The sequence below is a fragment of the Mesoplodon mirus genome (genome assembly GCF_964341445.2).
Source record: "Mesoplodon mirus genome assembly, chromosome: 8".
NCBI lineage: Eukaryota > Metazoa > Chordata > Mammalia > Artiodactyla > Ziphiidae > Mesoplodon > Mesoplodon mirus.
The window spans coordinates 103,524,312-103,547,528 of record NC_138984.1 but is presented as its reverse complement, the minus strand read 5'-3'; positions in this window follow the sequence as shown (position 1 = coordinate 103,547,528).

The window sequence follows — 23,217 nt, the reverse complement described above, 5'->3', positions numbered from 1 at the left end:
TTACTTCTTCAGGCATTTGGCACATACAGACCTATAGGAAAACTCAGAATTCAGGAAGCAATGCCCTATTCCAACATCATCAGACCTCTTATTCCTGTTCTGCTTTCTGTAGTTTCCTTATGGTAACAGGACAATATGGTAGGAGTGAAACCAGGTAAACTGGGGGGCAAATAAATTAGATCTCTTTATATTTTTACTGGTTCATATAAAACTATATTTATGTTTATTGGGAATTGCATTATGAAGAGGGTGATGAATACTAGCACCACAACCACCATTTAATGAGAGTTTAAAAAGTGCATCTCTGGGCTTCCCTGGTGGTGCAGTGGTTGAGAGTCCACCTGCCAATGCAGGGGACACAGGTTCATGCCCCAGTCCGGGAGGATCCCACATGCCACGGAGTGGCAGGGCCCGTGAGCCATGGCCGCTGAGCCTGCGCATCCAGAGCCTGTGCTCCGCAACGGGAGAGGCCGTGACAGTGAGAGGCCCGCGTACTGCAAAAAAAAAAAAAAGAAAAGAAAAAAGAAAAAAGTGCACCTCTCTGTGCTAAGTACATTGTATGTTTCAATCATTTACCCTCATATAAAATATATCTTATGAATTAAGTATTACGACTTTCATTATACAGAGGAAGCTTTGAAATCTTAAGGAATTTAGCCAAAGCTAGATCCTTGAACAGCAAAGCCTGGGATTCCAAAAGCCAGAACCACTCTATAATATCCAAATGTTTCTCTCAACTATTGTTCATGCCCATATGGTCAGAGTAATTTTCTGAAAAAAATAACCCATTTTTCTCCATCAGGTAAGCAAAACAGTACCTTGTTCATATGGCCTTACCAAAGACTAAGACAGTCCACATAAAGGAATTTTCCAGGTGGCTGAAACTTGAAGAGCACAAAATTTATTTTAAACATTTTGAATAGAAGTCTTTCTCAGGCATACTTCACACCATTTTGCTTCTTGAATGAGTATTTGAAACCCCACATAACCTCTTCTTGATAAGACAGAGATCACTGCAATTTCTATTCTTGCTGCAGATTGTCATGCTGGGATACCTTAGGGGTAACTAAGCTAGTTAAGATGGCTTATCCCAGTATTTAGGGGCTCCGGATAACAGTTTCTCATGTATTCTATAGCTCAATAAAAATACAGAACAAAATGTTTGTTTTCCTCTCTTTTTGACTGGCAGCCATCACCCTTCCCTATCTCAGCTATGGCCTCTTCTACACATGATTATTCATTGTTATAGGAGAGGCTACAGCTGAGATACGTAAGGTTGAGGGCTGCCAGTCATTATACAAAATGAACTAGAGATACATAATACAAAGGCAACAATGTTGCTAGTACTGTGCCTTAAATAAGAGTATTATTACATCTGCTGGTAAACTGGGTTAGTGTTAGTACAAGAAGTGATTAGATCTTATTGAATTTCTTAGAGGCCATTAATGTTTCCTCCATTGTTTTCCTGCAGTATTTTCAGATGTGTTTGAGGCTTAAGCAATCATGGAATGATTCTGACTATACTGTAGTTAATAATGTCACTGTTAGACACCCACAATACTGAACATAAGACAAATATTAAAGGTGTTCTGAGCCTTAAAGGGATTGACTAATTTATCCTCTGAGGAAAGGGAAGAGGAATTATCATGCCTGCACACAACATCTTTCAATGTTCCAAACAATGTTCTGAATTAATTAACTAGTATTCACAGGTTACATATGGATTTAAGAAAGTGCCCAAGGACACAGCACCTGGATTCCATTAAAGTTGTCTCTGATTTCAAAACCTGTGTCCTCATTAATTCACTATTATTCCTCCACCAGTATGATGAATTAGGCCATAAAAAGCAGAAACAAAAGTACAGAATAGTCTTGATTCCAAAGTGTTATCAGTTATAAAGCACATCAATAATTTAGAAACATTTTAGTGGAAGATGAATGATTCAATAAACATACCCATTGCTAGGAAGAGGGACTGCAGACTTTAAAAAATATAAATGTGTATGTGTATGACTGAATCACTTTGCTGTACACTTAAAAATAACACAACATTGTAAACTAACTATACTTCAATTAAAATAAATTAAAAAATAAAAAAATAAAACTTCATTCCTGGTAACTCCAGGACAAAAAGTGTAAATCAATCCATTTATACAAATATATATATGTGAAAAATACATCTTAGAATGAGAAATTTCACATTATGAAAACATCATTGTCATATGAGCATTTGTAAAAAAAATATGCAATATTTAGAATAAAATATATATTTTCTATGACTCTAGAAAAGAGGAATAATGGAGTGATGACTGCTCAGAGATGAGGTTAATTAGGGATGCTATACTGCAGTTAAGTTACTTCAGGACCAGAATTTGGTAAAGCTACGTAATAAATGTTTGTCAAGATGAAATATCTAATACTGTTATTATTAATCAGAAAAACAAACTTTCACATACATGGTTTGCCTCCTAATCCTGTGTCAAAGTAAAAGGCAGGATCAGAGAAGCTCTAGAAAATATTTTTAGATTGCCATGCCTCTGTTTTCAAACAATTGTGAATTCAAAGTAATCTACAGAATATCTCCCTGATCCTTAACCACTGATCAATTCAAGGTGAGGATGTGTGCTATTGGGAAACATTTCTAGGAGTCAATGGAACATGGGTGCACATATGTATACCCTCACCCCACTCTGACACAAACAGTATCTTAGGACACCACCAGCAGAATTTCCAATTTGCTGTACAGACTATAGAAGCTCTAGAATCAGCTAAGGTCAAAATGTTAGATTTTAACGCAGGTGAGATCATTCTGACAAGTCACGCTAAAGTCTGCGAAGATCTTCAAATACTCTCCACATATACCCTGATTTGTGAGTATAGGGAGAAGCTGTTGACAAAAATGACAAAATGGGTCAAGCAGACTGAAATTTATAGGAACAGAACCAGCTCAGCAAGTGATAACTCCTAATTATCTGTTCATTTTCAAATGTTCAAAACTAGAAATTTACCATTATGTTTGATGACTTTCTGGAAACCAATCCTTTGAGGGGAACATTCTTCTCTCTTTTTAGCAGAGATTTAGCAGCCAAGATTTTGGACATGCATATTTGAACATGTGTGAAGTCCATCCTTTAGGATCTTAAAACAGATTTTCCTATCCTGGAAAGAGGAGATTTAACTATTCATCCAGCAATAGACCAGATGTTGTTGTTTATTGCAACTGGCTGATCAGGAACAACTGATTAAGAGGGGAAAAAAAGTAAGAAGGAAAGAAAGAAAAAACCAAAATGGTGAGTTCCTATATAGTTAGGTCATGCTACCAAAACTGTGGCAAAAAAAAAAAAAAAGTAAGCACAGGTCATAATGACAAATAGTAAACATTTTATTCTGAGGTAGGAAAAGTCTGCCAAAGTCAGCACATCCACTTAGGCCAAAATAATCTGATTCATTTTATGGAAGTTTTAAGTCTTTTATTGTGTTTAAGGGGGAAAAGTTAATATTTTAATTTAGAATCACTTTTACAGCTAGTGCTAGCATAGATAAAAATTTATAGTTTCACAGCTGTAGTTTTTAGATTTAATTAGAGGAATGGTTCCCTTTATGCAACAACTTTCTCACAGAGGTAGGCTATGCTGATTTGAATTAATGTGCTTTAAATAATTTTTACTGAGTTCCTTGCTGTGAATAGCTAAATAGAAGTTTTGTGGTACATGATTTTAAAAGAATTTTTTTTCTCTTGTAACTGAGTTTGGGCTTTTCTTCTGCCCTTAGCAGCAACAATTTATAAACAAACACTTTTATAAGGAGAGGAGAGGTCAATATGACCTTGTTTATTAGTCCTAGATTTATTTAGAAATCTGTGCTCAGTAACTTGGAGGCTAAAAAAGAAATGTCTTACGAGGCCTTATCTTTGCCTTTATAAATGTCATAAATTAATTATTTTTTAAAAACTGATGACACATATTTACAGGCTAAATTTTGTGGAAGAGTCTGGACTTGTGTAAGTTAGAGGCAGACAGTCATCAAGTCAGGAGGTCATCAAGAAGTCAGAATCCCATTTAGAAATACTGCCAGCCAAAGAGAAAGTCATGCCAACCATAGCAGATGTGGAGGATAACCCCGGATTGTCTGGGTTTGAGAACTAGTGAGGCAACTTGGACTTCACAGAACCATTCAGTTAAAGAGTCTTTGAATGTGAAAGGCAGTTAGACAACCATTTGTGTGCAGTTTCTTTTGGTCAAAGATTTTATACGTAAAATTGAATACCAGGCAAACAATATGAGCAGGCGGGAATAGAGACATGCTTGGTAACTTGACATTATGGCAAAAAGAAGATTAAATGCAAATCATTTTACTTTATTGCAGGTAAGTGACACACCTAGATATGTTACCAAATGCAAGTTCATGTGGTCAACTCACAGTGAGGCCAAGCAAATGGAAACATTGGAGTTTGGAGTAGAGAAAGGTGTATTTCAGGGCCACGCAAGGTGACAGGTGGCTCCTGCCCCCAAATTCCCTGTACTCTTCGAAAGGTTTCAACAAAGCACTCTTAAAGGGAAGGTGAGGGAGGGGCGTGGCTGGTTGTTTCAAACTTCTTAGTGTCGGAATCCTTTGTTCTTGCGGCTGTCCATGCAGGTCAGGTCACCATGTTGCTGTAAACCTCCAACAAGACAAATGGTATTCTCTGTTCTGCAACATTTTAATCTCTATATGAATGGAAAAGTGTTATACCCTTAAAGGTCAGAGCCCTGAGAATGGGCTACTCTGTATATTTCAGGCTATAGGTAACATTCTTTTACAAAAGGTACAGAGCCAGCATGACTAAGCCAAGGAAAGGAACAGACCTAATATGGAGTCAGATTTGTTCTTCCCTATCAGAGATATACTATAAAAAGAGGGTTGTGAAAAACAAAAGTGGGTATACAAATATTTTATTATTGTTACACAAGGTCATCGATCCCTCTCTATTTCCCAGATGGTTATTTCAAACTCTTTCCTTTGTGCTTAATTTATCACTATCTTTTTCCTCAGTCCCTCCTCTCAGCTGAAGAATCTCTTTCTCTGAGAAAACAAAGGCTCACATGAGAAAATCCACAAGCTTCCAATATCCTTTCCATCCACCGGAATGCACTGGGCCAACATTCCCTATCTTTTCGCCAATTATTATCATATTTATCTTTGTGTCTCTAAAGGCATCATGCTGATGTTGCTGTTGTTAATTTGTTAAGTTGTATTGATGTTTCCTTCCCAATAGGAAAAGCTTTATTTTTTTCTTCCACCTTGTTATGCATAAAGTTTGCCTCTCCATACCCGCTAAGTGTTATATTGCTGTTTTGGTAGTAAAGTAAATACTCCAAGTTTAGCATTTCATGTCTATTATATTCTATTTATCACTGAGCATGATAGTAAACTATAATTACACTTGCTTTACTTCACATGTATATTTTAATGTTGTTTTGTTCTTTAGTTTTCTGCATTCACAAACTCAAGTTTATTTCTTTGCCAAATTATCAGAATCTCCTCAAAAGACTTTCAATAGTCTGTTCACATTACCTTTCTGAAGAAGTACATCCCATAACTTCTGGTCTTTTTCAGCTATGCAGGGTGCCCTTTGCTTCTTGTCCACAGCAGTCTTGCTGAAATTTGCCTTCACTGCCCTCCTACACATTTTTCTCCTTGCTTCTGGTGATGGATTTCCTGCTTCCATCATCTCATGTCTCCCATTTTATTGGTTTACTTTTTAAAAAAAATTTTGTACAGTAATTCTCCAATAACTTTCATGAAAAGAATGCTTTGGAGGTAATTTTATTGTTGTTTTAGTTTTTACATATTAAACTTATGTGTATTGGAACCTCACACTTGATTACCTCTGGACCTGTTAAATACAAACAATTTCCCATTTCCTCTTTCCCCAGAGGCTGGAAACAACCATTCTACTCTCTGCCTCTATGAATCTCTCTACTCTAGGTACCTCTTATAAGTGAAATCATGAAATATTTGTTCTATTCTGACTGGTTCATTTCATTTAGCAGGCTGTCTTCAAGGTTCATGAGTGCTGTAGCATGTGTCAAATTTTTGTTTATCCGTTCATCTATTCATGAGTGCTTAGTGCTTAGAAACAATGCTGCTATAAATATGGCTATACAAATATCTGTTGAGTCTGTTCTTTTAGTTTTTGGGGGGTATATATCCAGAAGTGGAGTTGCTGGATTATAGAGTAATTTAGTATTTGATTTTTTGAAAAATGACATCCATTTTGATATTCCTACTAGTAATGCACAAGGATTCTGATTTCTCCTCATCCTTGTTAACATTTATTTCTGTTTTTTTATTTGTTTATTTTTTGTTTTGTAATGGTCACCCTAATGGGTGCGGCATGGCATCTCATTGATTTTTGATATGCATTTTCCTAATAATTAGTGACTTTAAACATCTTTTCATGTGCTTATTGTCTATTTGTACCTCTTCTTGTGTATCTGTTACATCTTTTACCATATATTCATTTGTTTTTTAGTAAATTGTTTCAGAACTGCTGTTTCTTCTTCATTTCTTTTTGTCTTCATGTGTTTTTTTTTTAAACTCTTTACTGCCATTAGTGATATTTTGAGAGACCATGGTTGTAGATAAATGTGCTCTATCTACAATATGTAAACAAGAAATTTCCTTCTTACTTTTCTCTCATACAGTACAAGCATGCTTTCATCCCACAGCTCTATCAAAGTTGTTTTCCCCAAAGTTATCAAAGACTTTCACCCTGCCAAAACCAAGAGTTAATATAATGTCCTTCAGAAACAGTAATGTGCTAAACTAATTTCTAAATTCCAAGTTTGTTATGTATTTAATGCAAATTTGGGCCTTAAGAAAGAAAATAATGCAGGAACACCTGTGGGCAGTTGGTGTTAATTATGAATATAAAATCTGAACCCGTGCCCCCTACAGTGGAAGCAAGGGGTCTTAACCACTGGACGGCCAGGGAAGTCCCCATGTCACATCTTTTAAAGTCTGTGGTGATTGGTCACTGCACACCTACTATTCAGTTCATGCATGAACCAGAAAGGGTGTCATGTGTAACCTCCTTGTCTCTCAGTGATAATCTCATGTGACATTATACAAAAGTACATAATTGAAAGAGAAAGTTGACCAGGAAGATGAAATTGCAGCCAAAGAAGAAACAAAATGTGATAGTACTAGAAGTGAAATTCAAATCAAACATATAATTTATTATAGATGAAGTAGCTGACCACAGAAAAGTTGACACTGCTGCCATTTGTGAGACTCGACAGATTCAACTACAGGGCTTCAGTGAAGGTATATTTATCAACATAAATGTGATGAAAAGAATGAAGAAGTCTCAAAAAAAAGTGATGGTGCCAAAAACCTGCACACTGAAAGCACTCGCAGACTTATTTCACAAAGTTAAAGAACAAACGATAAAATGCTGGAAGCTTCAACAAACATAGAAAGTATGTAACTATTTGCATAGAAAAGACTCATTCCATATCCTAAGCTATATGACTAGAAGAAAGCAAGTACTACTTATAAAGAAATAAAACACACTGATTCTCAATCTTTCTAAAAATTGTGACGTAATTTGTCATTGATTACCATGTGCGTCTGTAATCTGTGAACTGAAGAGTTAGCTGCAAAGTTTACACTTCATGTAATTACTCACTGTTAAAGTGCTAGGGTAAATGGAATTTGAATTGTGTAGCTGGGGACTAATGTTATTCAACTAAACTATGGCAACTGGAATTCACACACATCTGTGCTAGGTAAAGCATGGACAGTTGGTAAGAGCAAAGGAGCTAGATAGGAGTATAGCACAGAATGCTGGAGGTGAGGGAAGGTGCAGTTAAGGAAGTGCCAGCCCTCTGCTTAGATTTCAGGTCATTGTTATAACCATTTTCAGTTATTCTCAGAAACTCTTGTTCTTACACATGGATACACATCCATTCACAGACCAAGGGATATCAGCTTTACACAATGTTTGATAGATATAGTCTATATTATGCCATGACTTTTTGTCTGCTATTAAATGCAGGTCTGTACAACTAGGTATTTTTTATTAAGGACAGTTGTCAATGGTTTTAACCGATAAAAATGTATAACAGAATAGCTACAATAGTAAAATACTGTTGACTGAAAAATTACATTATATTTTATGGTAGATTACATTACTTTAAATATCTGTTATATTAATCTGTCAGAGAGGAAGCACAGATACGAAACTACATAGATCACAACTGGACTCTGATATCCTTACCTATGTCTGTTTCTTCCAGTCTACTTGTTATTAGGGTCTCCTTCTGATTTCTTGCTTTTAAGGGGCTCCTACCTATGTAAGAAGTCAGTGGACCATCTGAGGGAATATGCATTTTTAGCTGGGTTTCTCTCTCCAATAGAAAGTCACACATTTTTGTTGTTGTCATTGTTGTTGCTGATTTAGACCTTTGGAATTGATGTTTTTGAAGCACTCCAGGAACACGTATTCTTTTCTAAGAAGTTCTGCAGGCTTCTTGAATTCCAACCAAGGCAAAACATTGAAAGATATATACGATCAAGAGCTTACCCATCCATTTCAAAAGATCCAGCCCAATGCAACACAAAAGCAAGTGAGAGGAGGGTGCCTGTGACCGTGTTCTGTGTCTGCCTGTCAATCATCAGAGGCCAAGATCCAACCCAGCAAGTGAGAACTGGGTAGAAGAAAAATCCCGAGCTGGTATTCTTAATGATTTTGCACTTAGAATTTGAAATCATTTGCTCATATGATAACATTTACTCATATGAGATCAACTGGGGAAGAGGATGAGCTCAAAGTGTTAATTCAGAAGAAAGGCACAAATTATATTGATGTACTGTGCATTTTGGTATTTGTTCACTTACATTGTTTAGAAATAGCATCTAAAGAGAAAGGAAAAAGAAAACTTAAATAACACCAGATGGTAACAGTAAAGTGAATAGGTTTTGCTGTACTCTTCACAATCAAGTGTACATTTATGATTTTTCATTAGTCACACTATTTTTCATATCATTTTTGCTGTGTCCTGATATTTAATAATTGTGTGTTCTTGATCTGAATCTTCAGACAGGTGTAAAAAAGAAAAGGAGTAAAATGATAACATTTGCCTAACCAATGGCCTGGAAACCTTTGCCTTGGCCAGATTGTTAAAACTATGAAACAAATGGTGTGTTTTATATTCCCATTCATATGTGCAGTGTCCTGTCATATTTTCTCCTCTTAGGTTCCTTAAATAACTATTTCTGGCCTTTCTATGTGTCTTCTTACCTAATGAACATTCATCTTTTTGCATCACTTGAAAAAAGGTGACAAATCAGCATTTCTTTCTAAACAAATTGTAACTGAGAATGTAAAGCAGTATCTTTTTTTTTCTCTTTCATTTCCTCATTGTGATAGCACCTAACAGATATCATCCTGTGAAAACTTCTGAGTCATTTTTTAAGAGGTATTTTTCTATGGCTATCAAAGACTTTATTATATACATTAGTGCATTACTGAAATAGACTGGCATCCCTTCTTATCTTTTCTAATCTTTTATACAAACATGTCTTTTATTTTAAAAATTTAAATCTTCTTTCCAAGGCTATGTGGTTAGGCAGCAGAATTGCTAGGGGATCATTCATTGTTTCAGCGTTTTCCAGTCTTGAATTTTATGCTTTTTCCGTTTATTGCAGTAATTAAATGAGGGGTATTTTGTGTTATTTTCTTTTTCTTCTAGCTAGAAAGTTTATACTGTGACATAGATATGCCCTCTGAGATAATTCCAAATGGATAACAGACTTGAGTGGATAATAAAATATATTGCAAGTACAATGATTTCTCAAGCCCTCTTTGCTATTTGCTCAGGGGAGAAAGAAGGATAAACTGGGACTTCTTCCCTGGAAATGCTACCATCAAACTCAATGAGACCTGATTTTAGTTGAGTCCCATAAACACTAAGTTGTCAACAACCATTGCACCAGAGCTTGAGAAAATTCCTGGTGTTTGGAAGGTAAGTAAGACACCAGGAGCTCACAGGGAAAGTTAGTAAATGACAATCATAGATCGATGTGAGAAGTGTTACAAATGGAAGACCAGGAGAGACACCACAAATATATCCCCTTTTCATCTGGAGAGAAACTATTTTTCTAATTTTTTTCATCACCAATTTTTTTTCACCTGTTCATGTGAATAGAAGCACACAGGATGCACTCCAGTGTACAGCTTTATTATTTTTTTAACATCTTTATTGGAGTATAATTGCTTTACAGTGATGTGTAATTTTCTGCTTTATAACAAAGTGAATCAGCTATACATATACATATATCCCCATATCCCCTCCCTCTTGCATCTCCCTCCCTCCCACTCTCCCTATCCCACCCCTCTAGGTGGCCACAAAGCACCGAGCTGATCTCCCTGTGCTATGCAGCTGCTTCCCACTAGCTATCTATTTTATATTTGGTAGTGTATATATGTCCATGCCACTTTCTCACTTCATCCCAGCTTACCCTTCCCCCTCCCCACATCCTCAAGTCCATTATCTATGTCTGTGTCTTTATTCCTGTCCTACCCCTAGGTTCTTCAGAAACTTTTTTTTAGATTCCATATATATGTGTTAGCATATGGTATTTGTTTTTCTCTTTCTGACTTACTTCACTCTGTATGACAGACTCTAGGTCCATCCACCTCACTACCATTTTGCAGAATCTTGTGGTTTTGAGGTTTAATTATGTTGTCATGTGTATTACAACTTGATTTATCTTTATTGCTGAGGGGTTTATGTATCCATTCCTCTGTTGCTGGATATTTAGGTTGTTTCTAATTTGGGGCTGAGAACTGCCCAACTCTTGACACATAATGACTTTGTCCAAACATCTGCACTAAGAGGTGACCAAACTCCAGCAAGGCTTCTAAGGGCACAAGGCACTGTCCCTAGGATGACCCCAGTCCCTTACAAAACACCTGCCCTAGAAAGCTCAAAGCTGCCAGAGAATTTACTGTTTGTTCTAGCCCCCAGACCTCTCTTTCTTAGAACATTTACTAAAAGAGTAATTGCAAATCCTTTGTTTTTTCCCTTTGTGATGCATATGTATCTCCTACAATCCAAAAGTGTCTTCCTTAAAGAGCTGAAGACTCGACCACTCTCCTGCTATGTAATCAAGAGTACTATTTATTCCCCTTTCTCGGTCTCAGTTTCCTTATTTGTAAAATGAGGGGCATAACTGGATAACATCTAATTTTCTCTGGCATGTTCTCTCATTTCCCAACATAATGGTGAAGAAATGATGTCAGTTCTTCCTCAAAGAGGGGATTCCCTGGCAGTACAGTGGTTAGGACTCCACGCTGTCACTGCCAAGGTCCCGTGTTCAATACCTGGTTGGGGAACTAAGATCCCACATGCCTCATGGCCAAAAAAAAATGTGACCCAAATAATGCTTACTACCATTTTAACTGCAGTCTTTATTTTTTCTAATTTGCAGAATGAATGGATCCCATCCTATGTATTATATCTAATCAATCATATGGCTAGATATTAAGATTCCTTTCTAGTTCACCTGTCTCCATTTTTGCCTGTATAGTTTCATTCCAATAAACAGGCAGTAGGCACATCTTAAATAGTAAATATTTTAGGTATTTGCTAAGTAGGATCAAGGTTATTTTTACAAGTCATGGTTCTGTCAAGGTAATAGAAGTCCGTGAATAGCAGCAGAGAAAATTATAGAATTTAATTCACCTTTGTTGAACATTCTTAGTGCTAAAATGCTCAGATTGTTCTCCATGGTACAATTTGTTTTAAGTTTTTAAATGATTATTTTTCAGAGTAAAACTATCAATGGGCCATTATCAATAAAATGACTGTAGATCTAAATCTCATTATTTGTGTATGCTTGTGCATTAGTCCATATATGTATATATTTTGAATCTGACTTTTTAGAACACATGCTGAAAAGCAAGAGACAATAGAGGAATATCTGAGGAAATTTAAAATTATATTTATCTGAATTCAAAGTTGTTTTTCTTTTAACCATTACCACAGGTTGCTTAGTTGAGTCAAGAGAAAACTATGAGTAGGGATAAAAATTCAAGCCCATTCCCATAGACTGAGCCAATACAGAATAAAAGAGGAAATTAGTTGTCAAACTTTTTATGTGCCAGAATTTCCTGGGGTCTTGTTAAAATACAGCTCACCAAGCCCCACCTTTGGAGTTTCTGAAGTCTGGGGACAGACCCAGAAATTTATATTTCTAACAAATTTCCAGCTAATGCTGCTAGTCTGGGTATGACCCTCTGAGAACTACTGACAATGACAGAGAAAAAGATGTCTATTGCTGATTATGTTTCAGATGCTAAGATATCAAGGTGCTGGTGTCTCTCACTTTGACATGGTATCCAAAATGTAAAGTAAGTGTGAAGCCTTTCCCATCTGGAAGGTAGAGCTGAGATTGTTGGTAACTCCTGCCAAGTACAACATAAGGAACTGGAATTGGACTGAATCTGTAAGTAGTGAGGAGAAGAACATTGACTTGAAGTTCAGCTGGAGATCTTGGGGAAAGAAGAGGTGTTTGAAGCAAGCCCTGAGGCTTGAAATATTATACTCCTTAAGACTGGGGGCAAGAGTAACACATGATCCTTTAAAAATACAAAGGACAGAAGCACTGCCAGCACATAAACTTGAAAACTCACTGCAGCAAGAGAAAACAACCACAGCTAACTAACTCTGCGATATGAATGCATAACTTTCCTATGAAAGACATTTGCAATGAAGGCTTACCTTTCAGGGGTGTATCCTGATTTCTCTTGTGAAGAAGCTATGGTTTGGGGACAGAAGGCATGTTCCAAAGTCCATATTTCTACTCCTTATTGACTGAGTGGTTTGGGGCAATTTGCTTGATTTCTCCAATGACAAATGAAAACCCTTTGTACAATATAACTTATGGATTATAGGAATGATCAACCATAGTAAAGGACATGTAGATAATTTTTAAAGTTCAGTAGGCATTACTAAAATTTTATCTTATTATCTAGCTGTATGGTACGTAAGTATTTTGAAATGTCATGAGTTAGGGTAAGTAGCCATAGCTGCAAACATAGTGTGAATATATTACTTCTTCCTTGTTCTTAACACTGATAAGAAAGAAGATTAAGGACAGACATTTTGTAGTTTATTTCTCCACATGCCTAATTTTCACAAGGAGTCAATACCAACCTCTAGTGGAGTAATAAGAAGAAAATCAACATGACATTCACAATTTACTAGGCAAGTCAAAATACCTTCCTAAGGGAGTTTCAATAATGAAATACTGGCATTCACTCCATCCATTTCAAAACCAGATTGAAAGCCTAAGGGAAAATTTCCCTGAAGAATTAACATTTCTTCATGTTGCATATATGTATAATACAATAATTCTGCACGTGGAAGCAATTTTTTCTTGACTGTCATAAAAAGGGGACGAGGGTAAAATTACCATTTTACCAATTGGAATGAGCCTGAAGAGTCTCATGTTCAACATCTTGTTATTTACATTTTCTAAGGTCTATTTACAATGGTGTTCATCTCTCACTGCAAGATAATTGGCTTTTTCCTTTACTCCTAAGGTGGATGATGCTGCTTCTAATGATTCTCATCTTGTTAGTCATAGTTGAAACTAGGTTCAAAAACAGGTGCTTTCATTGCTTTTTTTTCTTCATTTGAGTGAGTTCCATGGGTTCCATTGAGTTCCTACACATACTAGGCATTTGCTACATTTCTACCCAAACCACAAGGCTAGAAACAATAGCAGACAACAAATGAATGCTCTTCACTACTTCATTCAATCTTTCTTGTGAAGGATTCTGATCAAACAAGGTGACTCTTAAATAGCCTGGTTTCATGTTCTTTAGAGAAAGGGAAATTCTTCTGTATTTAAAAATACAAAATCATTGTAGCCGATGTTGGAGGGCTTCATGTTAACAGAGAGAGGAAAGAGGGTGGCTATTTTCTCTTCTGGATTTGCTCACAACTGAGCTTTGAAGAAAATTTTTCTTTTTTTTATATATACTTTTATTGGAGTATAATTGCTTTACAATGTTGTGTTAGTTTCTGATGTTTAACAAAGTGAGTCAGCTCTATGTATACATATATCCTCATATCCCCTCCCTCTTGAGCCTCTTCCCCACCCTCCCTATCCCACCCCTCTAGGTGTTCACAAAGCATCAAACTGATCTCCCTCTCCTATGCAGCAGCTTCCCACTAGCTATCTATTTTACATTTGGTAGTGTGTATATATGTCCATGCTACTCTCTCACTTCATCCCAGTGGTTTTTGAAATGTTAGACATCATAGAGTATAACGAAAGAAAAAAAGCATGGCACCTGCCCTTGAGATTCTCATAGATATGACAGATGTGTCTTGTTTATCCCAGGATTATATTATTATGTTAGTGGAACGAAGAAAAAAGTTACACACACATGCACGCACACACACACACACACATCAACCCTGGCATTTTACTGAGTGATGCTGTCTATTTTCTATATGGAAAGAGAACAAAACATGTCTAAAATACAAATTAGGATTTTCTGGTTTTTTCAATTAATTTTTTATGACGACGTCTAAACTCTATGGAAATTACCCATCCTTCACATGAGTTCTCTTTTCCACTTAAAAGCCTCATTTCTGCTCACATTTTAGTGGTAAAAATTAAGCCACATAAAAGACTACAATGAAAGGCATCCCCTTGTTCATCTGTCTGCCCTCCCAGACCTGTTCCCCAAAGGCAGCCAGTTTTTATTTTTAAACACTCAATAAATACTTCTTAATTTTTTTGTGTTTGAGGCATTTCTTCCTGCATTCATTCACTCAGAAATATTACTTGAGTCACAATTACACGGATGGCAGCCATCATGCTAAACACTAGTGAACTGAACCTGAAATAAGCCAAAGATAGATGGTGGATAAATGCTGCAAAGCAGTGATTTTCTAGATGCCTATGGTGAATGATGAGATATTTTCCCCTCAATTCATTTCAGACCAATACTGTTATACAATGTAGAACTAGAAAAATGAAATTAAAAACATAAAAATTACAAACAATTATTACATTCAACGAACATCCAAGCATTCTGTCAAATTGCTGGGCAAGATTCTAAATTCTTATTCTCCATTTTCTCTTCAAAGATGGGCAACATGACATTTCTGCACTAGCAAAGGAAGAGGACTATGTTTGAGAAGCATTTGTATTAGTCACAGAACACAAACACAGGAGGGACAAATTTCTTCTATGTCCTCTTACCTGTTAGTGTCAAGGATATTTCTTCCACCACCCACAGGGTGTTGAGGGCCTCCGTCCCTTTAGAAGATAAGCTTGCTTGTCGTTGTCCTTGGCCATTAGAAGAAAGGATCTATTCAAATGGGGCTCATTAAAGTCTCCTACAAGAGCCTGGCATTCAGCTTCTGGGAGCTCATGGACAATGGAGGCAGATACTTTTAATTAACCAGAAATAATATTTTTATGTCTTTATTGGTTTATTCATGAATTTTAGCAATTACCTGTGTATTTTCTTATGAAAGTTGAAAATATAACTTGCTAAGATGTCCTCAGCTCCTTTTCCTCAGTTTCCAAATTTTTCACTATATCTCTACCTTTTCTTCTACTTTTGGCCTCATTATATAACACACACAAACACACTCATGCAGATTGCACAATATATACTAAAGTTTATGTTTCCTATTCTATCAGTTTTATAACGTCTCAGCTTCTTCCTTTATGAATTGATATATTAACATCCTGACCTGTTTAAAGCCTTCTCAATTTCTGCTTCTACTTGTTTAATTTATCATCTGTATTTTTAATGAAATTATTTATATTAAGCTCTAGAATCATAATTACATTTTCTGCCCTTTTTCTATATTTTGTTTGTAACATGAAAATCACTATGTGATGATCTATTCTTAGTTTTATAGCAAGAATGTTCATGATAAAGTCAGAATCCCAGGAATGCACTACCTCTTTTATAAATCCAATGCACAACCCCTGTGACAATCAGGGGAGACAATTGCAAGTATCTTAGACTGTCTTTTCATCCCATCAAATATTCAAAATATGATATAGCTTGGTTTACTTTATTGAGCAAACAACTTTCTTGTGCCTTTCTTTTGCTTATTAGTTAGTTTGCCCCTAAGTTTTTTTTTTAACTTTCTTTCTCTTTGTTAGTTTTTCTTTACTCACCATATCATGAATATCTTACATTACTGAGGTTATCTACTTTACTGAAACCACTCCATTTTTATCCTGAAAAACATGCTTCACTCAGGCCTCTGAATTTGTATCCTAATTCAAACCAAATAAAATACTTGCCAGGATTATCGACAGTAGCTATCCTGAGATTTCCTCAATAAAATCTGTGATTATAACCCAGGTGTTTCACTTTTGTGACAGTTATCTTGGTTAGCTACATCTTCAAGTATCCTCCTAAGAAAGTGTGTGTGAAACAGAAATGTATTCATTCTTTGCAGTGGCAACATTTTGAATACATATTTTAGGAATGCTTAAGCTGAAGTTCATGATCAAAATTATTTTTCCTCAGAATTTTGTAGACCCGATCTGCTGGCGTTTCATGGGCAGTGGGGACAGAAACTTTTCACTAACTCTAAATATTATCTTTATTCCTTTATTTTTTACTCAGAAACTTTAGCAATCCCTTCTATAAAATTTTCTTATAAAATTCAGCTTCCGATGTTATTGATAAGACATCTTATAAAAAGTAGTTCATATTTCTCTACCATTCTAGAAGTTTTTTATGACATTATTTTACTGTGCTAAATTTCATAACAATATGTCTAATTGTGGATCATGAAGAAATAACTTATCCTCAGTGGTATTCAGCCCTTTTAATCTAAAGGATCATATCACTGCCCGGTTGAGAAAGAATTATGTATAGTGACATATATATTATTATATCTATATATGAGTTATTTTAACCACTAGGAATTATTATAACTACATATTAATTATTTCCTCTGTGTATTTCCTATTTCCTTCCCCTTTAAATTCATATGTTGGAGTCATTCCCAATTCTTCAGTCTCTCGATTTCTTCTCATTGTCTGCCCATTTTCTTTCTTTTTTTTCTAACTATTTTTACAAAGACTATTCCTTGTTGTGCGTGTTCACGAAAGTCTCTGCTTTTTAGTCCCATGTTCAGCTAAAGTTTTGACAGAGATTTCATTCTGTGCCATGCAGTGCAATGGGTACTGACAAATGCATAATGTCGGATATCCACAATGGTACCATAGAGAATAGTTTCACCTCCCTAAAACTCTCTTGCAGAGTCATGTATTTTAAACTCTTATACTCCCTCAATTTGATCTCTACCCTCTGATACAAGTTTTGTGTCCTTTTATCTTAGCCTTTTCACATTAATGATTTCCTTCAAATGTACTTCGAACATTGTATGTCCACTTATATTATATTTAATTTATTTTATTGAACTAGAGTTGATGTATAGTATTATATAAGTTACATGTGTATGATATAGTGATTCACAATTTTTAAAGTTTATACTCCATTTATAGTTATTATAAAATATGCTATATTCCCCATGTTGTATACTATGTAGCTTATTTTATACCTAATAGTTTGTATCCTTTATATATGTCTACTTAGATTTTAGAATGAGGGAATAGGAGTCCTACATATAGGAATTGTGGATATGACAGAACACATAGAGCTTATAGCTTTGTATTAGTGGCTACGTGTGCAGGGATCCTGGAATTGCCAGAAAAAGGCTGTATCTAATTTGGGATTCCAAAACCCACAGCATCTATTTCAATTTAGGTGGGATGGATCAGTTACCTCCTCAGATATAGTCCATTATGAAGTTGTGACTTTTGCTTCAAAACTTTGTCAAAATCTCAGAGGGGGGCAGTGGTGTCAAGATGACAGGGTAGAAAGATGAGGAGTTTGCATTTCCTCACAACTACGGTAACCTCCAGGCACTGGCGGGGGAACTTGGACACCTAAGGGGATAGGAGGAACCCCTCATGACCAGGTAGGATGTGGTGGGGAGGGAGGGGAGGAGGAAGAGTGGAGGTGGGAGAGGACTGGTACCCCTGAGGGGAAGTTGGGGGAGGGAAGGGTTTCCCAAGCCCAGAGGGGCACACTCACAGCAAGGAAATCACCAGGGATGGGGAGAAACATTCGGGGTATTGGGAGTTCAGAGGAGAATGGGGAAAACATTTCCCCCATCTGATGGGGTCCCAGGCCTAAACCTCTGCCCTCTGATGCCACCTCTGGCCATGCTGAGCCTAAGCCCCACACCTGCCACCCGCCCCAGAACCTCTTCCAGCTGCACTGCTACTGAGTCTAGGCCTCACCCCCTGCCTAAGCCCTGCCCACCTTAATCCCGCTCATGCTTAGCCCTGCCCCCAAAAGCCAAGGCCTTTTCTCGCCCCCTTTTTTTTTTTCTGCCATGCTGTGTGGCTTGTGGAATCTTGATTTCCAGGCCAGGGGTCAGGTCTGAGCTCCTGTGGTAGGAGCACCAAGTCCAAACTGCTGGACTGACCAAGAACCTCAGACCTCAGGGAATATTAATTAGAGTGAGGTCTCCTGGAGGTTCTCATCTTGGCACCAAGACCCAGTTCTACCCAACTGCCTGTAAATTCCAGTGCTGGATGCCTCAGGCAAACAACCAGTAAGACAGGAACACAGCCCCCCATCAAAAAACAATGAGACGACAAAAAATATGTGACGGATCAAAGAGCAAGGTAAAAACCTACAAGACCAGATAAATGAAGAGGAAATAGTCACCTACCTGAAAAAGAATTCAGAGTAATGATAGTAAAGATGATCCAAGATCTCAGAAATAGAATGGAAGCACAGATAGAGAAAATACAAGAAATGTTTAACAAGGACCTAGAAGAACTAATAAACAAACAAACTGTGAGGAACAACACAATAACTGAAATTAAAAATACAGTAAAAGGAATAAATAGCAGAATAACTGAAGCAGAGGGACAAATAAGTGAGCTGGAGGATGGAATATTGGAAATAACTTCCAAGGAGCAGAATAAAGAATAGAGAATGAAAAGAATTGAGGACAGTCTGAGAGACCTCTGGGACAACATTAAACATACCAGCATTCAAATTATAGGGGTCCCAGAAGACGAAGAGAAAGAGAAAGTGTCTGAGGAAATATTTGAAAAGATTATAGTTGAAAACTTTGACTATAATGGGAAAGGAAATAGGCACCCAAGTCCAGGAAGCCCAGAGAGTCCCATACAGGATAAACCCAAGGAGAAACACAGCCAGGCACATATTAATCAAACTAACAAAAATTAAATTGAAGGAAAAAATACCCACAAAACAAACCCAAAGCAATTAAGAAAATAGTAATAGGAATATTCCTTGAATGTAAATGGATTAAATGCTCCAACCAAAAGACACAAACTGGCTCAATGGATTCAAAAACAAGATCTGGATATATGCTATCTACAAGAGACCCACTTCAGACCTAGGGACACATACAGACTGAAAGTGAAGTGATGGAAAAAGATATTCCATGCAAATGAAAATCAAAATAAAGCTGGAGTTGCAATACTCATATCAGAAAATATAGACTTTAAAATAAAGACAGGGGCTTCCCTGGTGGTGCAGTGGTTGAGAGTCCACCTGCCAATGCAGGGGACACAGGTTCGTGCCCCGGTCCGGGAGGATCCCACATGCCATGGAGCGGTTGGGCCCGTGAGCCATGGCCGCTGAGCCTGCATGTCTGGAGCCTGTACTCTGCAATGGGAGAGGCCACAGCAGTGGGAGGCCCATGTACTGCAAAACAATAAATAAATAAAAATAAATAAAGACAGTTACAAGGGATCAGGATGGACACAATATAATGATCAAGGGATCAATCCAAGAAGAAGATATAACAATTATAAATATTTATGCACCCAACATAGGAGCACCTCAATACATAAGGCAAATTCTAACAGCTGTAAAGGGGAAATTGACAGTAACACAGTAATAGTGGGAGACCTTAACACCCCACTTACACCAAAGGACAGATCACCCACACAGAAAATTAATAAGGAAACACAAGCCTTAAATGACACATTAGACTAGATAGATTTAAATGATATTTAAAGGACATTCCACCTGAAAGTGGAAGGATACACTTTCTTCTCAATTGAACAGGGAACATTCTCCAAGATAGGTAACATCATGGGCCACAAATGAAGTTTTGAAAAATTTAAGAAAACTGAAATCATATCAAGCATCTTTTCTGAGCGCAACACTATAAGATTAGAAATCAATCACAGGAAAAAAACAGTAGAAAACACAAACACATGGAGGCTAAACAGTGCACTGCTGAATAACTAAGAGATCACTGAAGAAATCAAAAAGGAAATAAAAAATTACATAGAAACAAATGACAATGAAAACACTACAACCCAAAACCTATGGCATGCAGAAAAAGTATTTCTAAGAGGGAACTTTATAGAAATTCAATCTCACCTCAAGAAACAAGAAAAATCTCAAATAAACAATCTAACCTTACACCTAAAACGACTAGAGAAAGAAGAATAAAAACAAACAAACAAAATAAAGTTAGTAGAAAGAAAAAAATCATAAAGATCAGAACATAAATAAATGAAACAGAAACAAAGAAAACAATAGCAAAATCAATAAAACTAAAAGATTGTTCTTTGAAAGGATAAACAAAATGGATAAACTTTTAGCCAGACTCATAAAGAAAAAAAGGGAGAGGACTCAAATCAATAAAATTAGAAATGAAAAAGGAGAAGTAACAACTGACACTGCAGAAATACAAAGGATCATGAGAGATTACTACAAACAACTATATGCCAATAAAATGGACAACCTGGAAGAAATGGACAAATCCTTGGAAAGGTACAAATTTCCAAGACTGAACCAGGAAGAAATAGAAAATATGAACAGTCCAATCACAAGTAATGAAATTGAAACTCTGATTTAAAATCTTCCAAAAAATAAAAGTCCAGGACCAGATGGCTTCACAGGCAAATTCTATCAAACATTTAGAGCAGAACTAACAGCTATCCTTCTCAAACTCTTCCAAAAAATTGCAGAGACAGGAACACTCCCAAACTTGTTCTATGAGGTCACCATCACCCTGGTACAAAAACCAGACAAAGATATCACACACACACACACAAAAAAAGAAAATTACAGACTGATATCACTGATAACACAGACACAGAAATCTCCACAAAATACTAGCAAACAGAATCCAACAACACATTAAAAGGATCATACACACCATGATCAAGTGTTCTTCAATATATGTAATTCAATATATGCAAATCAATAAATATGATGCACCTATTAACAAATTAAAGAAAAAAAGCCCATATGATCACCTCAATAGATACAGAAAAAGCTTTTGACAAATTTCAACACCCATTTTTGATAAAAAAAAAAAACTCTACAGAAAGTGGGCATAGAAGGAACCTACCTCAAAATAATAAAGGCCATATATGACAAACCCACAGCATGCATCATTCTCAATGATAAAAACTGAAAGCATTTCCTCTAAGATCAGGAGGAAGATAAGGATGTCCACTCTCACCACTATTATTCAACATAGTTTGGAAGTCCTAGTCATGGCAATTAGAGAAGAAAAATAAATAAAAGGAATCCAAATTGGAAAAGAAGTAAAACTGTCATTCTTTGCAGATGACATGGCACTATACATAGAAAATCCTAAAGATGCCACCAGAATATGACTAGAGCTAATCAATAAGTCTGGTAAAGTTGCAGGATACAAAATTAATGCTCAGAAATATCTTGCATTCCTATACACTAACAACCAAAGACTAGAAAGAGAAACTAAGGAAACAATCTCATTTACCATTGCAACAAAAAGAATAAAATACCTCGGAATAAACCTACCTATAGAAGAAAAAGACCTGTACTCAGAAAACTATAAAACACTGATGAAGCAGCTGTATAGCACAGGGAGATAAGCTCAGTGCTTTGTGACCACCTAGAAGGGTGGGATAGGGAGGGTGGGAGGGAGACACAAGAGGGAGGAGATGTGGGGATATATGTTTATATATAACTGATTCACTTTGTTATAAAGCAGAAACTCTCACACCATTATAAAGCAATTATACTCCAATAAAGATGTTAAAAAAACAAAAAACACTGATGAAACAAATCAAAAATAAAACAAAGAGGTGGAGAGATATACCATGTTCTTGGATGGGAAGAATCAATATTGTGAAACTGACTATACTACCCAAAGTAATCTACAGATTGAATGCAATCCTTGTCATAATACCAAGGGCAGTTTTCACAGAATTAAAGCAAAAGATTTTTACTATTTGTATGGAAAAACAAAAGACCCTGAATAGCCAAAGCAATCTTGAGAAAGAAAAACAGAGCTGGAGGAATCAGTCTCCCTGAATTCAGACTATAGTACAAAGCTACAGTAATCAAGACAGTATGGTACAGGCACAAAAACAGAAATATAGATCAGTGGAACAGGATAGAAAGCCCAGAGATAAACCCACACACATATGGTCACTTTATTTTTCATAAAGGAGGCAAGAATATACAAGGGAGAAAAGAGAGTTCCTTCAGTAATTGGTGCTGGGAAAACTGGACAGCTACATGTAAAAGAATGAAATTAGAACACTCCCTAACACCATACAAAAAAATAAACTCAAAATAGACTAAAGACCTAAGTGTAAGACCAGACACTATAAAACTCTTAGAGGAAAACATAGGAAGAACACACTTTGACATAAATCACAGAAAGATCTTTTTTGATCCACCTCCTAGAGTAATGGAAATAAAAACAAAAATAAACAAATGGAACCTAATGAAACTTAAAAGCTTTTGCACAGCAAAGGAAACTATAAAAAAGACAAATAGACAACCCTCAGAATGGGAGAAAATATTCACAAATGTAACAATCGACAAAGGATTAATCTCCAAAATATACCAACAACTCATGCAGCTCAATATCAAAAAAAACAAACAAACCAATCAAAAAATGGGCCAAAGACCTAAATAGACATTTCTCCAAAGAAGACATACAGATAGATGGCCAAGACGCACATGAAAAGCTCAATATCACTAATTATTAGAGAAATGCAAATCAAAAGTACAATGAGTTTGGACTTCCCTGGTGGCACAGTGGTTAAGAATCCACCTTCCAATGCAGGGCACACAGGTTTGAACCCTGGTCCAGGAAGATCCCA